The sequence below is a fragment of the Psammomys obesus genome, unplaced genomic scaffold, assembly GCF_907164565.1.
Source record: "Psammomys obesus unplaced genomic scaffold, mPsaObe1.curated_primary_1811, whole genome shotgun sequence".
NCBI classification, from domain to species: Eukaryota; Metazoa; Chordata; class Mammalia; order Rodentia; family Muridae; genus Psammomys; species Psammomys obesus.
In genome coordinates, this window is record NW_026592890.1 from 21218085 (window position 1) to 21242748 (window position 24664).

Consider the following 24664-nt stretch of genomic DNA (forward strand, 5'->3'; position numbering starts at 1 on the left):
CACTTTCCTTTAAAAGTAGGGAAACAAAAACCCTGGTTAGTTACCGACTTCCCCTCGCCTCACAGTAAAGGTATCCTTTTAACTTTTGAGCAGATCCACTTATGCACAATACAAACTAGGTCTAAAAACATGCGATTTAATATTTATGTCCAAATAAAATATTAACATCACCATTACTTTCTTAATGGCACAGTTAGCCACATACATGTACATATTAAAGAGTAATACGAAGGAGCAGTGTGAAGAAGCAGCGAGAGCAACCCCCCGGACAGACCAAACCCGCGTGCCGCCTTTCCTCTCCCCCCACAACCCCCAGCGCCGACATCCCCCACCGTCACCATGCCCAAAAGAAAGGCCGAAGGGGATGCTAAAGGAGATAAAGCCATGGTGAAGGACGAGCCACAGGGAAGATCTGCAAGGTTATCTGCTAAACCTTCTCCTCCAAAGCCAGAGCCCAAGCCTAAAAAGGCCCCCGAAAAGAAGGGAGAGAAGGTACCCAGGGGAAGAAAGGGAAGGCTGACGCCGGTAAGGATGCAAATAATCCTGCGGAAAATAGAGATGCCAAACAGACCAGGCTCAGAAAGCTGAAGGTGCTGGAGATGCCAAGTGGCGTGTGTGCATTTTTGATAACTGTGTACTTCTGGTGACTGTACAGTTTGAAATACTATTTTTATCAAGTTTTATAAAAATGCAGAATTTTGTTTTACTTTTTTTTTTTTTAAGCTATGGTGTTAGCACACAGAACACTTCCTTGTTTGGGGGAAAGAACATACATGTCACTAACAAGATGTCTCCAAAGCTGGACGGAAAAACATTTTTCCCTGATAATTTTGAAAGATTCTGTTGGCTCCCAGAAGGGACGTTGCCGTGTTGACATATGTGGTCACCATGGCATGAAATGCCCTGTGGTATGGGAAAACTAAATTCATTTTTGTATTCTCCTCCCCCCATACCATCAACATTGACTTGACTCCCTTAAAACCAGAGACCTGTTGGAACCTGACCCCCTAAAATTGGTTTTCCGGTCTGTTGGGCGATCTGGACTTTGCAGTGACATCATCAAGTGCCCTCAGAAAAGTGGTGGTTCCTTTTATAAAAAATTGTGGATCTTCAGATTGATAATAATGCCATTTTTGCTTCCTTTTGAAAGTCAGGGTCGGCTTGTGAAAAGTTGTTAAACAACATCCTTAATGTGAAATGTCAACCCTCACTCTAAGCTACTTCCCCCTTTTCAAAGCATTGAATGAAGATTTCACCGGGTTTTATAATGGCTTTCTGATTTTGCTAGTCTACACAAGAAGGGAGTTGGAAGTTCTTGTATACTGTTAATGATGGTTCACCCATGTCCTGCCTGAAATACCATGATTGTTTATGGAAAGTACCTTTAATAAAGCTGGATACATTAGGCTTGGGGAAAAAAAAAAGAGTAATACGAAGCCACAAAGTATTCCTTAGTAGAGTGTGACACCGAGAAAAGTACTCAGAATAAGTGCTAAGTGCATGCTAGTCCAGCAGCCGACACTGAAGAGTATCAAGAAGATAGACTCAATGCTAAGAAATGCTCGACTTTGCAATGCGAAAGGACCTGAGGAGCCAATTCATTTGTCTTTTACTGATGTGCACCTGGTATCCCAAAACCTGTGTATTCCAAAGCAATACTTACTTCTGATGTCAAAAACGGCAAGGGCCATAACATAGGCTTTTGCGATATGTTCTCATATTGCTTTGTTCTGCAAACATAGTCACCAAGCAAAGGTAAAGTGTGTGCACGAGGAATGCACACATGGCTAATGTGTGTGTGTGTGTGTGTGTGTGTGTGTGTGTGTGTGTGTGAAGAGAGAGGCGACATATCCTATAATGTCAAGAACCTAGGGCAGGGTGCTTCCTAATCTTGCTTTATTCAAGCACTAAATCGAAGCAAATTCAGACAAAGAGACAGCCCCATCACAATGCCCTGTTATCTACTATTTTATGAGGCAATAGTCCACTGAGGTCCCCAATACTAGTTTCTTATATTCTTACCTCATTGGCTGCAGGATCAGCATGGGTATAAAGGTCTGAGAAAAAGGCCAAGAAACTGCAAAGTTTCAGTCCTGGATTGTTTTCTTAAATCTACTAATTACCTACTGAGTAACTTTGGGAAAACACAACCTGTTAATGGTTAGCGATTTCAGTTTCTCTGTCCATAAAATAGGTCATAAATTATCTACACACTTGCAAAGGTTGTGTAGGAATAAATGCTCAAATGAAAGCTATGGTAAAATCATACCATGGCTTTTCACAGTTGGAAGGTGGTTTTGACCTTTAGGTAAAGTTCACGTGATGTCATACTCACAAAAAGAGACTGCAGGGAAACTCATTTTTTAGGTAGTAGTGCATTTACTCTAAGCTGATCAAAAGAATGACACGCACACACCCTGCTTTCTTGAGGGAATATTTTGTGTGTAACATGGACCCATTACATTAAAAGATTTCTTTCTCAAAACAAGGTCACCAGTTGCAAGTGTCTTCCACTGAGTTTATAGCTCATCTGTGATTGTCATGGTGCCTACCCTCTTGGGATATGACAGGGACCCTTCTCCTTGACAGCTTAAAAACCGACAAATGGAGTTTTCTGCCTCCCAGTGCCAAGTTTAATCCACTTGAGGCTTCCATCCTCTTAGAAGGTCTGATAATTTGTTTTAAACCTATCTCGAGAACTTCAAAGACCCTCAGATAAAATTGATTGAAAGAAGATATTTTTAATTGGGAATTATGGCTTATGCCTATAATCCCAGTCCTTGGGAGGCTGAGGCAGGAGGATTGCTGTGAGTTCTAGGCCAGCCTGAGCTACAGAAATGCTATGTAAAAATAAAGCAAAGAAGCAGACAATGTCCCTATTTTTTATCAGGATTATTTTCTTCTAAATTGTGGGGGCGCTGGGGGGAGGTGTACGCAGGAGCGCAGGTGCCATTAGATCCAGCAATGTTGGAGCCCCTGGAGCTGGAGTTACATGCAGTTGTGTGATGCTCAGCATGGCTGCTTGGAACTAAATCTCCTTTTCCTCCACACAAGAGCATGCTCTCTTAAAATATTTTCCTCATTTATTATTTATGTTTATTACCATTTATTCACTTTGTATCCCAGCTGTAGCCCCTTCCCTCGGCCCCTCCCAACCTTTCCTTCATCTCTTCCCATGCCCCTCCCCAAGTCCACTGATAGGGGCGGTTCCCCTCCCCTTCCTTCTGACCCTAGCCTATCAGGTCTCATCAGGAGTGACTGCACTGTCTTCCTTTGTAGCCTGGTAAGGCTGTTCCCCCATCAGGAGGAGGTGATCAAAGAGCCTGCCACTGAGTTCATGTCAGAGACAGTCCCTGTTCCCATTACTAGGGAACCCACTTGGACACTGAGCTGCCATGAGCTACATCTATGAAGAGGTTTTCGGTTATCTCCATGAATGGTCCTTGGTTGGAGTATCAGTCTCAGAAAAGAGCCCTGTGCCCAGATTTTTTGGTTTTGTTGCTCTCCTGCTCTCCTTGTGGAGGTCCTGTCCCATCCAGGTCTTTCTATCTCCCCCTTCTTTCATAAGATTCTCTGCACTCTGCCCAAAGTTTGGCTATGAGTCTCAGCATCTGCTTTGACACCCTACTATCCAGATTATAAAAAGAACTCAAGAAGTTAAACAGCAACAAATCAAGTAATCCAATTGAAAAATGGGGTACAGAGCTAAACAGAGAATTCTCAATAGAGGAATGTTTAATGGCAGAGAAACACTTAAAGAAATGTTCAACATCCTTAGTTATGAGGCAAATGCAAATCAAAACAACCCTGAGATTTCACCTTACACCTATCAGAATGACTAAGATCAAAAACTCAAGTGACAACACTTGCTGGAGAGGTTGTGGAGAAAGGGGAACCCTCCTCCATTGTTGGTGGGAATGTAAACTTTGGAAATCAATCTGATGCTTTCTCGGAAAATTAGAAATAGTGCTACCTCAAGATCCAGCTATACCACTCCTGGGCATACTCAACTATACAAGGACATTTGCTCAACCATGTTTATAGCAGCTTTCCTAGTAATAGTCAGGATCAACCCAGATGCCCCTCAACTGAGGAATGGATACAGAAATTGTGGTACATTTACAAAATGGAATACTACACTCAATTAAAAACAAGGAAATCATGAAATTTCCAGGCAAATGGTGGGATCTAGAAAAGATCTTCCTGAGGTATCCTAGAAACAGAAAGACACACAGGGTATATACTCACATATAAGTAGATTTTAGACATACAATATAGGATAAAGATACTAAAATCTGTACACCTAAAGAAGCTAAGCAAGGAGGACGACTCTGGGCAAGATGATCAATCCTCACTCAAAGACAAATGGGATGGACATCAGAAGAGGGAGAAAACAGGGACAACGACAGGAGCCTACCACAGAGGGCCTCTGAAAGACTACCCAGCAACGTATCTAAGCAGATCCAAGAGTATGGTCTTAACTGCCCTCTCATTCAGCGCACAGCTATTTTCTTGAATTAGGTTTAGGATCTACTTTGAAGAAGTTCATGAAGAAGTCACTCAGACAGAGCCCACAGGTGAAGATTATAAAACTGGTCTCCAAGAGCAGCATGGCCTGTTACCAGGACGGACTCACCCTTGCTACACAGAGGAGTTTGTGCTTCGGAAGGCAAGAAAGGCTCATTTATTCCTGGGTCTGGCATAGAAACAGACAGAGCTGAACTGGCCTGGGAGGACTTGGGTCTCTGGAACTACCAGACAGAGTGTGATAGAGCCAAGGGCTTTGATGACTTTAAACCTCCTGAAATTCTAGGTTGAAAACGAGTCATAAGAAATAGGAGACAAGTCCAGCTGGGTGGCGGGTGGGGGTTGAGCAGTTTTTGGTGTTTTTCTTCTCCCACAACGAGGTAGTTCTTCACCTCAAGAAACATGGCGCACAGGGTCGGTGCATTCTAATCTGGAGCCAAATCGTTCCATTCACCACTCTCTCCTCAGGACCTGCCTCTATTTTGGCGATAACCAATGATCAAAAAGTCTTTGTTGAAAAAAAAAATCACTTTCTTATCCTCCCTTTTGTTGTCCAATATTTTTTTTTTAAAAAATCAATATGCCGCTTGCAAGAGCTTCAAAAAAAATGTTTCCATCCTAAAGTTCCCCACAATCCAATGGACAAAACATTTCCATTTTAATTTTTAAATATCAGAAGAATGAAGTGACCACAGTTTATATTTCCCTCTTATATTCTCCTCCGGGCCTGTGTTGCTCACTTCAACGCAATTTGCAGTATGTTTGGGTCAGTGGCTTAAGTTGGGAGGTTCTTACAGTAACTGGGCACTGTTGAAATCCAAGAACCCAGGCAATGGGGCAGCCTGCGATGCTGCTAACGGCTGACCCAGTGAAGTACCAGGCTACCCCCAACTTTTCACACAGATTCTCTGCCTAACATGGAAACAGTTGGCAACGCAAGAGAAAGCCAGAAGGCCAGTCTCGATGACAAGGGAGACTGTGAAGCAGAAAACTTCCGTCTTGGTATTTGAAAACCACACAGCATTTTACAACATTCCTGCCGATTAACTGCTGGGAAGGGCACTACCTTATTGCCTTTTGCATAATGGAACCAATCTTTCCCCTCAGAGGCCCTGTGTTGCTTTGATCCAGTTCAAAGGACAAGGAGAATGATGACTAAGGACCTTGGGAACCAGACTGAGGAATCTCACAGACATACTCAAGGGTTTTTTTTTTTGGGGGGGGGGAGGGGCTGTTGTTTGTTTTGTTTTGTCTTTTAACTGACGCATCATTTTGATAAACAGTTCCTATAGTCTGCGCACTTATCAGACTCCTCACCCAAATATTTGCTATTTATAAAATAATCAAGGAAACAGACTTGTGTTTATTATTCCTAAATCAGCAGCAGTTTGATGAATTAAAAACAGTCTTACTTTTTCCTCTTTCCTCTCCTCCACTAACCTCTTGTAAAAGTGCCAAGATTATACACCCAACTCTCTCTTTAAACGGTAAAAACAAAAAATAAGAGTGACCTTCATGAACTGTGCATTGCTTCTGCCCAGGGTACAGCGCGGGCCAAGAGCCAAGCCCCACAAGCCCTGGAGGTTGATGTTTGGAACTGATTGAGTTGGAAAGGGATGCAGTATGTGTCTGTTTCCGGTTCACAGGGGCCTCCACGTCACTACATAGTTTGGATGTCTGACTAGCTTCCTGACTTTGAGAGTCTCTTTCTTTAAACACGAAGGGACCAACTCTGGAGAGGAAAGAGAAGACAGCACGCAAGAGTCTGGCTTCCCAGGCAGCCGCTCTCAAGATGGCTCTGCTCGATGAGATTTAAACAGTAATGTGGACAGTATTCTGGGCGGGGGACCGTGTGCTCACCCGCATGTTCAGGGCCTCTTAGTGTCATTGCTGGTGGCATGCCTTTTGGGAAGTACAATCTTCATGACCCAGTGCCTCAAATTCAGAAAACCCTTCTGAAGCTAGTTCATCTCTACCCTGTACCAAGACAGACGGATCCATTCAGATTGCGCGAGACAAAACGTTTCGTTAGGTAAACACAACTAACCATTCTAAAAGAGACAAACTTGCTGGATCGTGAGAAGGGAACTAAAAAAACTGCAGTGAATCACTGCCACTGCGTTTTTAAAATAACCACAGGAGGATTCCAGGCCTGCTGTAACTATATGTCGCCTGGAGTTGCCACAAATCTCAACATACTTATTTTCACGCTATGCCCTCTGAAGGCGGACCTTCCTTTCGTGAGTATCTTGCTAAATGGAACAGTGAGTTTTCTTTGCTATTACAGCTCTTGTACTGAGTGTTTATCTTCCTTCATAAGAGGCTAAACTGCCTTAAAAACAGCTTCCCACTGTGCCAAGGTGACATTAGTAGCAAAGGTCTCTTGGCATGATTTGGCTAAGAAATGATAATACATCAAAAACGTTCTCTGGAAAATGGTAGGAGATACAGCTATGCATGTGTAAATGCAGATGGAAATGCTGTGCTGTAGATATTTCTCTGTAAGAACACCAAATGACACCTCCCACCCCACCCCACCCCGGAACAGTCTTGCTCCGCCAAAGAGGAGGACATGGCAGCCAGTCCTGAAGACACCTGATAAGCTAGGGTCAGACCCCTCCCCTATCAGTGGACTTGGAAAAGGGCAGGGAGGAGATGAGGGGGGAAGGATAGGATTGGGAGGGTATGAGGGAGGGGGCTATGGCTGGGACCCAAAGTAAATAACCTGTGATTAATACAAAAAAAAATAAAAATTAATAAAAAAAAGAACACCAAATGATGACTGAAGCTCACATTTACTGTTATAAAAATTTCACATTCCTAAGAAAAACTTCAGTAAATAATTGTATGATTTGAAGACAGCACCTAAAGGCAGGGGTGTTTTCTACTCACGAAATACAAGCAGCCAGGATGGGACCATGGCCACAAGGAGGTTTTGAACTCCAACCAAACTCAAAACCAGATTTAGGGAAAATGTAAGAGGGGAAAAAAAATCTGTGTTCTTTTCTGTTAAATCACAGTGAAATAACCAGGGAAGCTTGCCCTTTAAGAATCTACCTGAGGGTAGCTCAAATTACATTCAAGGATTTTTGTCTTGAGCTGCATTGTTTTATTGTCTGCAATGGTACATATTTCCTTCTTCTTGGATGCCATTAGCAAATCCCATTTTAGGTCACTCTCTGCTTAGTTGAATTTTTCTTTCCCATATATGGAAACAAACAAACAAACAAAAAAACCAACATGTAACCATTAGTGAATGGCATCCTAGGAGTTGCTATAAATTGAAAAGTTACAGTATTTAGCTTTAGTTCTATACATTTTATGACAGCTTGAGACCTCTCCCTTTATATCATCATAATACCAAATTTCTCCAATCAGTGATGGATAGTGTCTTAATTTACCCCTAAGTCAAATAGCTTCTTCGTATAGTACTTGGCTAAGCAGGAGCTCATCACCTCCATAAATGTGATAGGGAAAACGGTGAGGACTGTCCGCAGACCACGGTGTGATATGCAAAGCCGCCTTGATGACCAACTTGCCTTCTACTCTATGTTTAGTTGGTGGAAAGAAGACTGTGAAAAACTGAAAAACAACATGAGATCCAGACAAGATGGATGTGCACTAGACTTTGTGGTGAATTTCAGTCCTTATCAGTGCTCACAACCCTTTTTCCATCAATGCTCAATGAAAACCTTGGTTAGGAGATGGGAGGAGGATGTGAGCAAACATTCTAGATTAATTGGCAAAGTCTAGAGAGGATAATCTCCACTTACGGCAGGCACCAGGTAAAGGCGATGGAATGGAAGGCTCTGGAGTTTCAGCTAAAACCTTTCTGTTTTTTTTTTTTTTTTTTTTTTTTTTTTTTTTTTGTCCTTGACAAAGAATTTTTCTGTCTTCATGCTTGAAGATTCTTACCAGCTTAGATGAATACCCTGGATAGTGTATGCACACCCTGCTGGCACCCGAATTAAAATTCATATATGATTAGATTAACTACATTGTGGCAGCATCGTGCCAAAGAGCTTAAGTATAAACAACACAAGCCTGGAATCAAACTCGAGGAATTAAAATCTCAAAGAAATTCAGTAGCAAACTTCCATAAAGAGTAAACATTTACTTGTCTTTAATCTGAGACTTTAACATCGTTTCTCTCGGTAGCTTATTTAAACATTCATTTCACAGTTGTAATAGTTTGAGTAAATCCTCCCATTGACTCAATCTGTATGAAACTGATCCTGGCCATTTCAGTTTGACACGATTCAGCAATTTTTGAAATTCATATTTTAGTCATTTAAGAAAATGAATAGTGTCATTTGGTTATTTGATGTGATCTTTTTTAAGTGGGTCTTTTGAGAAACTGCTTCTGGGTAGCAATACTAAAATGAAAACACTGGCTAACATAATAAAAGCAGGAAAATTAATTTCAGGGCATTTAAACCCTCTGCCGCTTCCTGGGCTCACAGGGCTTCAGAAGTTCAGAATTGTTCTCTGATGTCACTGTTCTCTGAAAGCCGATCCGTACAAATCCATATGGTGGACATCTTTGAGTCACATACTGCTTACATTTTTCACTGCCTCAGAAAGTGGAATTTCTCCCTTTTAATCCTCAAAACTGAACTCAAGTTGTTTTACCCACCTGCAGCTTCCTCAGAGGAACACAACTTTTTGATTCAGTCCATAATTCCCTTATATTCCAGAAACTCCAATTACCCTACTTGGGTCCAAACCGTTGCTGTTAGTCACTGGATCTCAGCTGGGAGAATGGAGGACTTCTCTTGTGTGTGATTCATCATGAAGACATTAAACAAATACAGGAGAAGGGAAGCGCCGACTTCTCCAGTTCTCTGCTGCTGTCTTGTTCATGCAGTGACGAGTCCGCATGCTGCCGAAATGTATAAACCCAAAAACTTTTGGTCAAGAGGAAAATGTTCTTCCTGTGAAAAAAAAAATAAACAGCACCTAGAGGAAAGTGAGCATGAGCCCTGCCGGACTGTGCCTCTGACGGAGGTCTTTGAACCACCAAGCAGTGCTTATAGAACACACATTTACGGGAACACCAGCAGCAAAGCCTGATAGGCGAATTCTTTCGCCAGAGCCAAGCTAGTGGCCTGATCTCTAGAAGCTAATGGCACAACCAGAGATGTTCCTTCATAAGGGAGATCTGATTAAAAAGTATCGTTTGTACCTTATAGAAAGAAGCCATAAGACATACCAAAATCCCCAGCTTGTCCTTCAACCTTAGAACTATGAAAAATAGAGTTCTGATGTTTATGGCATGCAGTCTGCGATACTTCATTACAGCAGCCCAAGCAAACTAATACACTGTCTTAGCCTGCTTTCTATTGCTGGGATAAAAATTATGATAAAAAAGCCACTTGGAGAGGACAAGGATTGTTTGCCTTACATGTCTCACATCACCACTGAGGGAAGCCAAGACAGGAAGTCATGGAGATTAGGAACCAAGAGGCAGGAACTGAAGAGGAAACCATGGAGGAATCCCGTTTACAGCCTTGCTCCCATGGCTTGGGCAACCTGCTTTCTTAGATCCCCCAGGACCAGCTGCCCAGGAGTGGTACCCACAGTGGGGTGGCTCCTCCTACAACCAGTCTGACGGAGGCAGTTTCTCAACTGTGATTCCTTCTTCCCAGCTTATGTCAAGCTGACAATGCCAAAACCAAACCAAACCAAACCAAATCCCCCAAAGAATAACAACAACAACAAATCAGCACCCGTACTATCTTACAAATTATTACACAATCCACAATTTTACATTTCAGATGCTCTGAAAATGAATTATCTTTCACTCCTCTATTCACAACACCTAGCAGGATATCTTATAAATATCTGTAAGCGTTTGTTACCTGAATAATTGAAAGAAGTAGTTTCCTGACTTATTAAATTTCTTTCTCCCTTATCTTCCTACATGTATCACTCCGATACTAAACGTTTTGAACATTTGTCTGTCTAAACCCAAGTCTTTAAAAATGTTAAGCTTATCTCCAGGCTTCTGAGACATCATACAGGACATCATCCATGTCAGGGACACATTCTCAAATACACAGAGAAGTTGGACCCTGGCGCTGATATACATACACAGAAGTTAGACTAAGGTCTCATGCCATGGCTCTTTTCCAGCCAACAGTCACACCGTTATAGAAACATCACCAGCAAAACATGATATTCATGTCCCTTTCCATGATCCAAGCTAGTGGCCTGACTGTAAGGAATCTGAAGCTGCCCCCAAGCACATTTCTTTGGATTGCTAGGTATCAGGTGATCATAGCAAGAGAGGAGGAAACTCATTTATTGATCAAGGGAATGTCCAAAAAAGGTGGAGGGCACCTCTGTGGAGAGCTGGAAGTTGTCTCACATCATTATAATTACCATTATAAAACTTGCTTATGCTCAGATTTCTTTTCTTTTTCTTGCCTTTTAAGAAAGAATTACAGGAAACCTGCATGTAACTCAGAAAGATCACATGTGAACAAGACATGATTATACCTCAAAACATTTCCTTTCAGCATCACCTGCTCAATCCCCTGGGTCCCAGAAAATAATGAGCAAATAAGAGTATCAACACATCTATAAAAGCTATATTTGATTTTAAGTATGCTTGCCTTCCACCCAACTTGGCCATATTTGCTTTAGAAATGCTGTGTTGAAACAGAAGGATATTTGATGTGAATAATGCTGAGTCTCCTCATAAAAGGATGGACTTGCCTAATGCAAGGATCCCAGGGACAGTCTGGGTTCAGATCCATGTCATTTTGTGCTTTAAAAAAAAATCCAGCTTAAACAATAATAGAACAAGTCTTGATTCTTTCCATAATAATGTCAAGGACTGAGGCTTCCTTACTGTCTCAGCTACACCAGAGGACATTGGACAGCTTTCCTCTTCCTCCTAAATAAATATCTTAAGGCATACCAGACACTTAAAAGAAGGCAAGCCTCAAGTGAGAGTTTAAGGACACAGTCTCCTTCTCAACTTGAGCTAATTTACTTTCACAATCTTCCAGGAATCCATATTAAATCTGTGCTGTGTAGAAGACGCTATGTGAATGCCCTGAAAATGTCTCCAGCCATGAGGAGTTTGTAATAAAGATAAAGATTTAAAAAAATTGAATCACGATTGCTGCAGATCAGCCACAGTTTGGCCCCCTCACCCCCAAGAGTTTCATGTCCTGGGAATTTGGTCCCCAGTGTGGCAATGAGACAAGGTCCTGTACCTTTAAAATATGGAACATACTGGTAGATGTTAGGTCACTGAAGATGCTTCTCTTGAGTGGGACAAACAGAGTCACTGTGGGCTCCAGTTAGTTCCTGCAAGAGCAGATAATAAAAAGAGCAGGACTAACTCCTCCACACGCTCTGGCTTCCTGTCAAGCCATGCATTCCCATTGCAATGCCACTTGGCATGCATTTCTCACCAGACTACGGCAGAAACTAGCCTCCCAAACTCTGAGACAAATAGATCTTTTTTTTCTTCATAAACCAGCCAGCCTCTAGCATTGTGTTAAAACAATGAGAAATGGGCCGACACTGTGAGAAAGCTTTCAATCAATCCAAATGGAATGGTTTCATAACACATCTGGGCAAAAAGAGAGGGCTGTTGTCACAGATTGTCCATAGTTAATTCTCAAGTGGAGTCTGAAAGCAGAAAGTCATTAGACCTTGAATGGGGCAAGGTTGGGAAGGCATATTTAAGGACATGTGGAATGGGGGAAGGTAGAGAAGGAAACAAAACAAACCCACCTGGTTCCTTCTGGAGTGTGCAGGTGGGCAGGCTGAGCACAGCTCCACACGGATGATATAAAGCAAGTTCCTTCGGCTCTGAGTATGGCTTCTGAGAAGAGAACAGAAATCATAAGCTCAGCCCTTTGTTATGAAAAATAAGTGAGACCCTCCCAGATATTAGTATTTAGGATGCTAGTCACTATGTATTGGTTTACACTTTATTCTATTGTCTATTTCCCCCCAGTTCAAAGTAAACTCCTGAACCAGGTGTGGTTGGTAACTCATGGCTCTGATCCCAGAACTCCAGAAGCTGAGACAGGGATTGTCATAAATTTCAAGTGAGCTTGGGCTACACAGTGAGTTCCAGGCTAGTGTGCATTGTAGATCAAGACCCTATCTCGAAATAAATCATCTACCACTCCACGATAGCTCCCAGTCATGTGCCTTCAGTGCCCCTCCCACACATCAGCATCCAAAATACAAAACATGAACAGATCTTGGAAAGGAAACAAATGTTTTTCCATGTAGAACTTCTAACTCCCATAGACAGAGGTTTGTGTTGTTAATTCCCCATTCTCTAGTGCACCTCAATTCTATTTTTAAGCCTGGGAACATTGAGTTAACCAAAGTTCAAAAATTTCCAAGTGAAGCCTTAGGAACTGTCATGTTTTTCCGTGACACCGGGTCAAGTGGCCATGGGTTTTTGATTTGAAATTTCTTGGATTTATCCAAAAGTCCCCATCAGAGACAGGCTTGCATTGATCTAATTTTATGCTCCACTACAATCTTGAATATTAAACTAGATATGTTTTAAGAACAGGGACCAGGGTTTACATTGCTAGCCTTAAGAGGAGACAATCAACAGTTAACATTTCATCATTCCATGTTGATGTGAGACCAGCTAGAGAATCTCATTAAAATATTATTTGCAGGAAATGAACTCATTTATAGATCCCCACTTGGTAGTATGTTTGTTACTAGGGCAGGGGAGGGGTGAAATGAGTCATAAAATGCCAAACCTGGACTGAATGAGTGTCCACCCAGATTGCAGACTGTTCTAAACCTCATTGGTGTTCCGTGGGTCACATAAAACTCTGACCCATGCCCTCTCTAAATTCTCAGATAAAATCCTGTGCCCAGATGTGAAAAACTCACTATTGCCTAAGAAAAGCCAGAATTGCTGAATGTTTTCCCTTCTTCTGACTTAGGATGCACGTCATCAACCACGTAAAGGAAAAGGACACGCAGGACACTGTCTGGGGTTTCTCACCCCTGCGAAGATGTTTTCACAGTGAGCTATCATCTTACCAGAAGATTTTCATGTATCTATGTGAGATTGCCCAGACCTTCAAATAAAAACCAAACATCTCAGGAGCATTTTGTGGGGAAGCCGGTTAGAAAATTTGGGTTTTTTTTTTTTTGTTTTTTCATGTAAGAAAACTAAAACAAAAAACAAAACAAAACAAAAAACAAACCATTATGGAGTCTATGTACGAGTTTTTGTGGCTTTGTTATTTATTCCAGTGAGGACTCTATAATTGACAATTTACCAAGGTGTGTGCAGGCTTGAGGAACAAGGGATCAATAATTAGGTATCCAGAAGCATGCAACTTCAGGAAGCTACTAGTAATAGACAGGCAAGAAGAACTGTATCTGTAAAACCTATTCCTACCAGAGACCCACTCAAAGAAGGGCAAGGACCCAGGAATAACACTGATCTGCTGATGTTCCTTGGCCAATCCCAACTCCAGGACAAGGACAAATAGCTTGTCAATGCAGTCACAGGGATCAGCTTCTCAGAAAACAGAGCAAGGAAAAGTAGGGCAGACTATAAATACACAGTTTTGGTTTTACTCATGTATATAGATGAGTCTATACATAGCACGGTTTTACTCAGTTTTGCAAGTGTTTATGCTAAGTGCATCATTTTTTACATGCCTTTACCCTCTCTCTTTAAAAAGATAAAATTTACTTATTTGTGCATGCGTATGTAGAGAGGAAGTCAGTTCTCTTCTTTTATGGATTCTGGGTTTTGAACCCAGGTCACCTGGCCTGGTGACAAGCATCTTTACCTGCTGAGCCATCTGGCCAGCCCTACGCTCTCTCTTTCACCTCACCCTTTTCATAACTCTATGAAATATTCTTATTTTTTGGCTCTAAGCAGAGTTTCTCTTTGGGAAGGGCTAATTCTCTTCTATTTTGGTTGATCTCCATGTCATAAACCAAATACATTTTTAGAAATACATAATTTAAGGCCCTTCTTCGCTTTCATGAATCTTTAAATGTACAATCTCTTATCTTGGCACAGTTTCATTCTTTCAAGGACACACAAACATCTTACTTTCATTATCTCATAGATCTATTCCATATCTCTGGTATAGTGCCTAGCACAGTGGCACAAGAAAATAGACGCTTAATAAAAGCTGCTAGGATGAGCACCTTCAAGTGCCTCTTGTGCAGATAGGGGAGATCAGACTGAAGAGTTAAGCAAGTTAGCCAATATCTCATGATGTGCCAATAAGAATGAATGTCAGGCCATAAGATCTACCCTGAATCTGCTGTGCAGACAGAGATTTTGCTAAGCAAGGCAAGAATTTGACCAAGAGTTTCTTTTTTTTTTTTTTTTTTTCCTGTACTTTGACCCACTCTTAAAAAGAGATGATATATTCAGGGCATGGTGTTTCAATTAATTGGCTAGATTGCCAGAAATATGTGTGCCTCATTATTTCTTCTTCATCAACATACATGAAGTGCTATAAGCAAGAACAAAAGTTGAGTTGAACAGAGCATTGAAAGGAACTATCATGGCTTCTCCTTTCTAGTGTAAAGGGAAATAAAGAGTGAACCTAAGAGCTGCTGTTACAACACACCTTTCTTATGTCTGAGAACAAAACATACGAATAAAATGTACAATGGCCTTAAGAATGCCACAGATGTTATGAACCTATCTCCAATAACATGCCCTCACTCAGAATAGGCTGGCTTTTCTTGGATGCCCCATAAATGATGTACAGAGAGGAGAGGCCAGGAGCCTATATTCACTGAATACCAAATAGTCAATGTGGAGTAATAGTAAGTCAATAGATTAACTCTGTCACAAGAACAGGTTATTGAACCACATGGAAGCAGGTGGGCAAGACTGTTCCATCATCTTGGAAGGCTCATCATTCATCCTCTCGGAGAACATATACAGCCCAGTGCCTTTGTGGATGGTTCCTGTCTGATAGCCTTGTGGTGGATGCATACATAAGGAAAACCAGCACAGCGCTTTGTTCTGCCACAAACCACATCAGTTGGAAATCAATGATAAGCAGTTTCTAAATAGTTTGTTTCCAGTTGAGAGACGCCTTCCTCTTTTAGTTTGTTCCCATAATTACAGTGAAACCCGACTCAGAGTATGGAAAACATTCCTATCCCTTGAATGCTGCTTTTTCCTATCACTATCCCTATTCCCTTGTCTAGGTTCTCATTTATCACTTCTCACAGTGATCATTAAAACAGGATTCTCAACTGGCCTCCACTGTGCTAGCAGTACTCCCATCTCAATCCTCTCCCCATCATCATTGCTCGAAACACAAATAGTCTGTCAATTATTTGCTTAATACTTCAGCAGTTTCCTGCTGCCTGGAAATCCAGACATTCTGCTGCTTTCTTTAGATTTTGGTTTTGAGACTGGGTTTCACTTTGCAGCCCAGGGTATCCTCGAACTCTTACGTTGGGGGTGTTTGAGGAGACTGATGAGAAGGTGAAGTCAAACTGTAGATTTAAATTTGGAAGTAAAAGCACAGGCCTGTACTCTCAATTCTTAGGTGGCTGAGGCAGAACTAAGAGTTCAAGGGGTTATCATAGAACACTCTTCAACCTACTAGAATACTGTTTTCTTTCCAACATTAGCACCTCTCACACCCGGGAGGGGTTTCAGGCTCTAGAGACCTCACGATCTTCCAAACACATCTTTTCACATGAGTTACAAAATCCTTTGTACATCCCTGCTACAATTCTAGTCTACCACGCTCCTTAATTTCAGAGTATTCTCTGCTTACCTAGACATCAAAAACTCCTTTCTCAAAGAGTTGGACCCTCATTTCAGTGTCTACATGCCTCCTTTTCCAATTATCTTACCACCAGGGGAAGCCTGAATAGATGGCTGTATTCACTTCTGGGCTCAGCCAGTGACATTCTTTGGTTGTTTGCAGATAGGTAAGTTGTATGTGCTGGCCAGACTGTGTGTGCGCTCACAAAGAGACTAAGTTTGTAGGTCATAATCAGGACTTGGAAAAGAAGATAAGTAGGTTCAGCTCTCAGCCTGGGTCATCCTGTGGTGCTAGAGTTCTAAAATAGAACCTAGCTTTTCATGAAGCTAGGAAGGTATGTTTATAATTGTGGTGTGATGAGACCTAGTTTGTAATCTTCAACTCTGAGGTATTTAGGCGCATATCTCATTTAATTCACATTTGGGCCTCTATAAATGCCAGGGGCTTGTGGTGCTTAACACAGTATGAGTTCATAGCTAGTGCTTAATTCATGACTAAGGAGAGGCCAAAGGCAAGAAAAGGGTCAAATTACTAAGACTCAAGGGAAGTAATTGTGGCATTGGATAAGAGAAACTACAGAAAGAATTGCTGCATTGTCAATCTAGCTTACATACTTCCTAAAAACCCTTATATTTATACAAACAAAAGTTATATTTGGGGTGTAATTCAGTATTTTGGCACTTGTAGTTTATGTGCAGGCTGTAGGGTGAATCTCCATCAAAACCAAACACACATACCACACATACACACACACGTCAAAACACCAAAAAAAAACAACAAAAAAACCCAAATCCACAACCCACATCTCATCCCTGGACCATGCTAATATGTCAGCTGAGAAGAGCTCACTTGCTAAGTCAGTTGATCAATGTCTGCAAAGCCTTATTTGAATTTTTAAAAAAGAATGCTTTATATTTTCAAAACATCACACCAACTTACAACATCCTTCCTAGATGAGTTAAAGATGGAGTCTAATGCAGAATGAGTCAAAAACAAAACAAAACAAAACAAAAAAAACACAACTGTAGGGTTACACTCCATCTGTGGAGGAAAATTCATTGGAAAATAACCACAACATTCCTTAGGGCCAGCATTTCAGGTCTGTTCCTTCAAATGAGCCTTTTGCCCTTCATGCCAGATAAAATCATTACTGCGCAGGGGAGGAACATTTGTCTCCCGGAGAGAATCTTAAGGGATAAGACCATTGAGACAATTCTAATGAGCACAGGAGTTTAACTTTTTCTCAGGTTTAAGGGTTTACGGTTCAACATCTTGAGTATTCTTATCTTGCATCTCTTTTCTCTTCTCCAGAGTTCCTATTGTCATATAAATTCATGTTGTAAATAAATGCATAAAAGTTGTATATTGAAATATGCTTAAGAATATGATTGTATGCATACAGTGTATGCATAAGTTATACATGTATAGAAGCAGAGACATGAAAAGATAACAACAAAGACAGAGCCAAACAGATAGATGGAGGATAGGTATATATAAAGACAGATATTTAATCTGGAAAATCAACTGATAGACACGGTTTAAGCCATTTATCTATACACAGCATTTGTCGCATTATGCTGTCCTTAGGGGATAAAGCAATAAGACATCATAGACACACCATGCTGTGTGAAAGAATACAAGCTCTGAACCAGCAGAAACCCACCACAAGCAGGCACCTGTCATGTCAGGACATCCTAATTTTCACAAACCAGTGCATTCAAGTATCATCTCCATTTTCTAGGTATGGCAACTGAGGTTTGGAAGAACTTCCTAATTAGAGGGCTATCCAGATGAGTAGCTGCCAGAAGAACCATTTAAGAAGGATGGAAAGCATTTTGAAATTAATCTGAAATGTGGTATCTATTAGGACAGAATGATTTTAATTGTATAGCTTCCTCCGAAACTGCTGAAGTGTAAATTGGTACCACTTCTGCTTAGCACATGTATTAATCTCTCATTTGAACTTAATCATATGACAGGAAAACTTGGTGTAAGAATTTCCTCACTGCCTCCTAAAGATGACAGAATCTAGCACTGAACCCTGGCTCTTTGATTTATTGAATTCAGCAAAATGATTATTTTCAGGTAAGTGATCTTGGACATAACTGAAAACTTTCATCTTTCGTAGACGCTGTATGTTTCGAGTTAACAGACCTTAGTTAAGTTGTTCCGCCGAGAAAGAGAGAGCAATTTCAGGAGGCATAAGACATGAGAATGAAGTTTCAGAGACAAGACAGTTGAGCTCAGCAAGGAAAGAGGGAGGAGGGAGAGGAGAGTTGTTTTAAAGAGATTTCTCCAGCAACATGCCTCCCTGGATGCAGTGTGATAAAGTCCACAAGAGCCTGACAGGAAGAGCTGGCTCCCAGGGCGAGGTGAAGGGCATGTGGCTTAAAACAAAGAACTGTGAAAGAGTCTTTGCTGTTAGACCAGTCTCCCTAGATCCTCACCAAACAAAGACAAATGACTGAAGATGGAAGGCCCTGTGGCCACTGCCCTCATGTCATCTCTGCCAGATCTTGTTTTGGTGGAAATAAACTAGTCTGACAAGTGGCAGTCCTCAGAGACCATGAATCCTTTCCTCCACACCATCTCCTGTATGGTGGGATAATTCTGAAGCTGGAGACAGAGCACCTGGACTCAAATCACACTTACCCTACTTCTAAGGTTACGTTAATATCACGGAGCCTAAATTAGCCTTTTGGGAGCTTCTTCCCACATCTGAGAACTGCAAACGAGGAATCCTTTTCAGTCTACCTCAGTGGACAACTAACGGGATTTGCTTGTGCCAACAGACCAGATATAAAATACAACACCAAGACAGACCACCCCAACACCTTCTAATATCCTAACCGAACAACAAAATAACATAGAATATAAGAAATTATGGCTCTATTTTTTTAAAAACAAGTGTTGAGGTGTTTTAGTCTTGTAACTTGTTAAATTGTTTAACATTTAGTTGCTGATTCCTTTGCTTTCCTGGACTAGAGTGGAGGGAAAGTTGAGAATTCAATAAGAATATTCATGGTAAGTTTGTGGCACCAATGTTGGAAATTCTGGAAGTAGTTCTAAACAATTCAAATATCAAGAATGGCAGTGTCTTACACATCTCAGGCAAAAATAGTTGAATTTAGTGTCCTGAGTTGGCAAAAAGTCCCTCCTGTTATTACTTCCATCCAATACCTGTAGAGTCAATGTACTGTCTTTTCACTTTGATCATGAGGAACCTTTTTCTGTGTGTTTTTGGAAGGTTTTCTCAAGTATGCAAAATATAGTTATAGCCTAGCTTCCATTTTTCAAGGTAGAGGGAACACTGAATGCCAGCATGAATATGAATTAATAGAGAAAGTACTTTGAGACAGCAAAGAACAGCCATTTTCCATCTCTTGAATCTCCTGTAAGGCCCAAGCAATGCTGAAGAGTATCAGGTGTCCATGAAGGCCATCCGAATGATGTTTGCCCATGGCGTTGAGAGGCAACAGAAAAGCCGAGGCAAAAATCCAAGACGCAGGAGCTTGAAAGAATGCAGGCCACAGAAAAACAAACCACTCTTTATGGAGGCACAAAGGAGTCTGATCAAAAGTCAATCCTATTGAATCCATGTGGACAAGTTCCTTCTGCTACTGATTGTTCTGCTCATGTGTTCTTCCAGCGGCACTCTTAACACTAGCCACCTGCAAAACTCTCACCCGTCCTTTAAGCCCTGCTTCAAACTTCCCATATGCGGCCTTTCTTCATTTCTCCATGAGCTCTTTCCTTCCTGGTGGAGTTTGTACCCACCTAGCCCTTTCTCTGTAACTTTGTTTAGCGCTTATCACATTATATGTTTATGATTTGTTAACATATCTGTCTTTCTGAGTCCCCTCCTCCTCCTGTCCAGGCCCAGACTATAATTTTCTTGACTGTCTTACCTTGCTTTTCCTGCTATCTGTGCATATGATCTATGTAACCAGGCCCTGGCCCCCAGGAAGTACTCAATAAATGTTTATTGACCCATATTCTGAGAAAATTCCATTTATGGGACTCATCAGTTATGTCAAAATGCAAAAGGAGCAGGTTGAACTGTCCAAACGAGCATCTTGCTTCCCTGAGGTGTGAGTCACACTATAGTGAGGACACTTAGTAGGTCAGAACTAAAATCAACTCCCATTCATGATGGGAAAATTCTCTCAGCAGACTCCCTGTCGCTGCATCGGATTAGGTTTGGGGGGGGAATTATCCTCTACGCTGTTTTCTCAGAGGCCTGGTGTAACCGGCTTTAACATAAGCACCGCCAATAGAGTTCCATGTATTCCCAGAGACAACTGTCTCCTCCGTTAGCAGACTTCTAGGGATCTTGCACAAATAAACAGTCTGTAATAGTCAAACAGGGCTTGGCTGCTTTGCTATTTGTGTGCAGCTTAGCTGAAACATAGCTGGACTTGGGCTGTGTTTATACAAACCGACTAATCCTACTAGATCATCTTGACCTGCAGTTACCCTCTTATTCCCAGCTGGCATTCAACTTGGGCCAAACACGTCTGTAGCTTCACAATGACAGACACTTTCCATTAAAGAGATAGGTGGGAGCCCTGTGTGGCTTTCTCTGCATTCTAGAATCCCATTCTTCATCAACTCTGGCATTCCCACTTAATGAAGAAACTCCAGCCTCCTGATGGCTGTTGTAGAAGACATGCAAGAAAGCTTCCCTCTGTTCCCAGCTGGATTAGAAGCTACACTGGAGGCCTAGTTGGTCTATTGACTGCTTCAAAACCTCCTATGTTGAAGACTTGCTCTCTAGAGGATGTTAATCCTAGGAAGTGGCCAGTGGGAAGAAGTTAGGACGCCAAAGGCATTTGCAGACCAAATTGTCCCTTTCCTTCCTTTCTGCTTCTCACCCACCATCATCTGAGCAATTTTTCACTGCACACTCCCTGTCTTGCCATAAACTTAAGGTTGGAAGACCTTTGACTCAACCATGAGCTAAAATAAGCCCTTATCCCTTAAAACTGCTTTTGACACCTTAGTGGAACCCTGCCCAACACAGTGGCAGCCTGGTGCTTTAAACGGACCTATGATCTCCAGTCTCCAGGGCCTCATTTCACCTATTTCTCCAGTTACTAAGCAGTTCCTTTATGCAAACACCTAGTGAAGTGATAGTTCAAGAGGCACACGAAGTCACACTTGGAGCTCAAGGATATTTAAAAAAGTATTCTGCATTTGGAGCCCAACAGAGCCCCAACTATATTTTTCTCAAATGTCTCTTGTAACTGTTGGAAGAGCCTGAGGATTCAGAGGGGCGCTATTAACCCATGTGTTTTTGATTCATTTACACTCGTCTTATTAAAATCTTATATTATAAGAACTAGCTGATGCTCAAGGAACCAGTTAAACTTTTAAATAATCTTTGTAAAATCTTTCTTCTTAACAACAGGAATATGTGTTTGCCAGAAGAAAATGAACACTCAAACACCAGAAAATCTGGGTTTGATTCAAAATGAATGCAGGAGGTTTAATGGGACTATAAATTTGGTGAGTGAACTGAGGTTAGTTTCCATAGATGACATGCCCAGATGCCATGTTGATGCCTGGTGTACATATACTCAGCTCTCATGTGCTGATGTGCACGTAGTGTTAATATTTGGAAGGTCAGAGCCATTGGCAGGTTAGGTTGAGATCAGATGCTAAGAAGGTCAAGAGTCTAGGCTAGGTCTTCCTGAACCTGGATGTCACCTCTCTTAAACCAGCTCCTTTCCATTAATGAGCTTAGTGGCCTTATCCACTTGATTCAATCTAATTCAACAGTTCACTGATGCCTACAAAGCACTAGTACTGTGCTCAGCACAGGGTGACACAAACACCACCACACTAAAGGAACTCATAGTTCCCAGGAGAGCATCCCAGAAGAGAGGTAGACATCTGGTCCTTGGGCTTCAAGTGTGGCATCATAGAACAGGTTCTTACTTACCTTGCAAGCCTGTGTACATTTCCTGACAAATACTGTTGGGAGATAATCTTGTGCACTGTGTATTCAGATGCTTACTTTTTTGTGTCCTGAGATCTGGTTGCAGTTCAGATGTGGGATGGTCAATTCTGTGAAAAATCTCCCGTCTCAATGTTGTGCAAAAATTGCTCTCCATCATCTGTGATTGGTCAATAAAGAAGCTGATCAGCCAATAGCTGGGCAGAAGAGTCAGGGGGGTCTCACATAGAGACCAGAGGGAGAAGAAGGAGGTCATCAAACCATAGGGAGGATGTCACTATGAGGGAATCTCCATAAGGACAAAGATGAAACAGGACCAATCACAGTGAGACCAAGATGGCACACAATGGGACATATGGCTGCAAAGTAGGCCAAGGCCAGCATAATGAAGTTAGAATAGATGAGAATCTGCTCAGTTTGGTGCTTTAAAGCTTATTAATAAATTTAATAGGTCTCCATGTCATTATTTGAGAGCTAGAATGACTAGTTAAAAAAACTATACTTTTTACATTTATAGATGTTTCTTTTTTTTTTTTTTCTAAGACTCAACCTCTACTGCAGAAAATTGAGAAATTTAGTGACTGAATGGTGGAGGTTATATAGAATCAGAGACAAGGTTTGATAATGAAGAGCACATGTCAGAGAAGAAAATAGGAACAAGAGAACTAATGCCAGGGAGTGAACTACAGAATAGCAAGGGACAGCGTTAAGCAGGCATAAAAAATCTCTGTGTTCCCTGAAGCCTTTCACTTCCTACATAAATGTTTGGATTCCTATGGCTGTGGTGTTACCTGCAGGCTTCCCTGTCCCGCTTGGGCCTGCCCTTCTGCCCTGCCCATATGTGTCTGTCCACAGAGCCTTTGGGGAGTGGACACTGAGAAGCACAACTTAGGGGCTTGGCCAAGGATTAACAGTGATCTGGACAGAACTGGAACTGAAGTCATCAGAGTCACAGGCAGTTTCCCAGGAAAGGCCTAGTGCCAGCTTCCTTTCCAGGGCCAGGCAACTGCCTTCCTGGCTCCCTCCCCTGTTCTGGGTCCTAGCCCTGTGCCTTCCTTGCTGTTTGGATTAAAGCCTCTGTTTTTTTTGTTTGTTTGTTTGTTTGTTTTTTTTTTTTTTGATTCCTGGAGCTGAACAGATGGCTCAGCAGTTAAGAGCACTTTACTGCTCTTTCAGAGGTCCTGAGTTCAATTCCCAGAAACCACATGGTGGTTCACAACCATCTGTAATGGGATCTGATTCCATCTTCTGTTGTGCATGAAGACAGAGCACTCATATACAAAAATATATAAACATTTTTTTTTTAAGTGTAGGCTCCATTTGGGAGCTTCTGAGGAGTTACTGTGAGTTTAAGAAAGAGATGTCCCCATGTTGCTTAGATGGAAAAGAAAAAGACATCTGAGAATAATAAAGGTAGTTGGCAGCCTACAAGAACCTCTTAGGCAGAACTAAAAATGACCTAAACTTAAACAGTCCTTGTAGGCATCTTTATTATCTATTTTATTCTCTATCCTTCCTAATTTCTTCCAACCCTCAACACTAGGTAAGAGAGAAAGTTAGTGGGGAGGGAGGTTGTAGTTCTCTTTAGCTACTTCCTGATGGTTGGGGTTCTTGGGTTCCTTGGGGGCAAGTCCAATCTTCGTTTCAAGATCTCTAACTTCTTCTCATCAAACTGCATCATCAGTAATGGGGAGCAGCAGCATTCTTCTTTCTCAGAGCCCCCTACCCCCACCCCTGGGCTCTGGCTTCTATTCTCTCTCCAGAGACCTCAGAATTAAACTACCCGCAGCTGTCAAAGAGCCCCTCTCAGAGCCCAAATGAGGCAAATAGTTTGCTGCTATAGACAATCTTAATCAGCCCCAGAACACACACCTGGGATTAAAGATGACCATAACTTGAGTTTTTTAAGACACCAAAACTTCCACTACATTTCTTCCTTTTATAGTCTAAAAAAAAAAGACTTTTTCTCTAATATGAATGAGATGTGTTGCTTTCTTAAAAGATTGTCGATGAACCAAACACTTGACCAATAGTTTCTTCTATAACTTGGCAACTCTTGGCTGCTCTTGTCTTTATTGGCTCATACTCTTTGTTGCTGAGCCTCGAGCTAGGACTCCAGAGCTGCTTCCTAACAGCAAGAGGTTGCCTCATATGTCCCTCTTTGAACTGCATTCACTAGTCAAATCACACCTTTTACCACACCTGGGAAAGCTTAGGCATTCTTGCTGAGAAACCAGTGCTTCAAAAATGGCTCTTTTGCGTTTCTGTCAGAAAGTACCATATATCTCAGAGTTAACGTGCTGGCCATTTTATTTATTTATTTATTTTTAATTTAATTTTTTTTCTTATCAGTTACATTTTATTAACTCTGTATCCCAGCTGTGTCCCGCTCCCTCATTCCCTCCCAATC

The 24664-nt window shown here is 41.6% G+C and overlaps 1 pseudogene; it reads left to right on the plus strand.

The window, feature by feature from the left end:
- The first annotated feature begins 339 nt into the window (after positions 1-339).
- LOC129683259 (putative glutathione-specific gamma-glutamylcyclotransferase 2) overlaps positions 340-24664 on the plus strand; it is a 138175-nt pseudogene continuing 113850 nt past the window's right edge.